Consider the following 2,530-nt stretch of genomic DNA (forward strand, 5'->3'; position numbering starts at 1 on the left):
GTAACTCTTAAGCACACTTGAATATCTTTGAGAGGATAAAGAGCTGCTCCAGTTTTCCACTGTTCCTCCTGAATCCAACTGTGTCAAACATTTTTTAGGTCAAACTTTGCAGTCGGATTGATGAACAGACTTAATGTACTGCATACCTATACAGCTCTTTTTAAATGTTTCTGTAAGAATCATGCAACGTACAACGTTAGTAATCAATGTATCAGTGTAACCCACTTCATCTACGGTTTGTATGAATTTTTTATAATATGTAAATGAAAATAATGACATTAATATTTAAGAAAGGCTGTAAAAGGCAGGTCCACTAGTCAGCAGTTCAGAGTGGGAGGGAGAAGGCGGTGTATGTAGCCTGCTGTGTTGAAGCATTATCACTAGCTATCACAGTACATGTCTGGATTTTCTGATGAAGCTGTCATTGCCTGAGAGCAATGATGCATTTTGCTGGAAAGCCAGTTTTTAGTTGATGACCGTGGTATCAGTGGGCATCAGATGATAATGTTGCAAAGAAGGCGCTGAAAAGGATAATCAAGTAGCTTGCGGCCATCATGAGAGGGAACAATGCAAAAAAAGCGATGCCGAGCCGCTTTAATTATTAATACTCTAGCAGCAGCCTCGTGGGCATCGTTAACCTGCTGCTCGGCCATTCACAGGCAGAAAGGAACCATAGGAGGTTCTCATGTGCTAATGTGCTCTGCAAAGTGTCACTACTCAGAGTACAGAGAAAAACCCACTTTCATTATCACTGTGACAGGACTAGATGGGAAAAATTCTCCTAAACACTTCTAAACTGCCATCTGGCCTAGCTGTCATCAGAACAAAGCAAAAATAAGAAATTCATTCGATTTTCTGTTTTATTTGTTGTACTTTCTTTGTTGCATTTTGTTTGAAGTGTTTGACATGCCATCTTAGCAAGTATACATATTTACATAATAATCACAATATTTATACAAGTTTGTGATGTCCCTGTTTATTTAATCTAAAAAATGCACTAAAGGAACAGCAAATACGGGTTTTGATAAAACATTACAGTAATTACATTTTGAATACGGAACTATTCAAAATGTTATAACTCAGCAAAAGGAATAAGGAGAGTGTCAATCCTAGAACATTAAATGCATTTTTCTTTCTTTCCTTCAAAAAAAAAAAGTAGTAGCTTAGAGAGAGTAAGAGTAATAGCTTAAAAGAATTGTTCTAGCAGTAAAAATGGTGTGCAGCACATATTGATTCAATAAGTACAGACAACAAAAGAAGTAAGAAAGTACCATTTTGCTGCGTATGCATTCTTGCTCTAAAGTAAGAAGCTGTTGCTGTGGTATTGCTATCTTAAAAAAAGCTTACACACAGGCTTTCTGCTTTGAGAACAATGTGTCATTTGGTACTGAATGGGCTGATGCCATTCAGTCAAAATACTGAAGCAGAATTTTCATTTGACAGGTTAGTGTTAAGGGGTTCGAGGCCTAAAAATAGGCTGTAAAAGCCCCACAAAGCTGGCGTAAAGTCTATTCAGTACTGATAAAACACACATGCAAACTCAAAGTTGAACTACAGAATAGAGATAGAGCAAAGTACACACACACACAGTAAAAATGGTTGTCATTGTGAAAGAATAAAAGTCCAATCTCATGTAGGGCTCCATCTAAGGACAAAAAGAGAAGAGACAGGTTTACCAGATGGTTAGGTCCAAACATAAAACACAACATCAGCAAAACCACTAAAACCTCTGAATGATAAAAAATGATCAGTGAATATAAAAGCCAGTGCTCTAAAGGAAAAGAGCAGGGTGCTGAAGGACACCCGCCTTTCAGTTTAATTTAAGATCTTTAAAGTTGTTATGTATTTATTTATTTTTTAGTTATAAGATAATTTACAGAATTATCCAGTGCATAAAAAAACAGAAACAGTGATGCTGCTATTTTGACTCAAACGATCACTTAGATAGGCCGTCCTCTTTTTTCTCTCTTTTAGTGTGCACAGCATCTGCATGACAAACCACAAGAACAACACTCAGCATGTGCTCTTTCATGTTTGCTACTACTGTCTCTCCACATTCATTCACTGAACAGAGTAGATACAGAGAGAAGTGTGTTAGTAGTAGGGCAAGCCCATATAAAAAGAAATAGAAAAGCCTTCCCATTCTCAATTTCCATTTGCTTCCAAAAGTAAATGTTTGCACAACTTTAATAAGGTGTACATACATTTATTATGCTAATTTACTTGTGACTTTGTAATATTTAGCACGTAGTATATTTTTTCTTGATTCGTACTTAGTTCTTACAATCATATTGAATTAGGGAAATGTGATATTCATTAATAATTTGTAATACATGAAAAAAGTCTTTGTGCTTTATTAGACCTGTTATATGGAATGAACTGACAGACTGACTGACCAAACTGGAAACTTACTGACCAGTCAAAAGATTATTTTTATTATTAGTATTTGGCCCCAACTTTACCAGTTAACAAAATGTATCTGGTTTGTTTTTTAAGTGTCTGAGACAAAGGACAATGTTTAGTACAGTGT

The sequence above is a fragment of the Haplochromis burtoni genome, unplaced genomic scaffold (genome assembly GCF_018398535.1).
Source record: "Haplochromis burtoni strain Fernald_Lab_line unplaced genomic scaffold, NCSU_Asbu1 Contig_21, whole genome shotgun sequence".
In the NCBI taxonomy this organism is placed as follows: Eukaryota; Metazoa; Chordata; class Actinopteri; order Cichliformes; family Cichlidae; genus Haplochromis; species Haplochromis burtoni.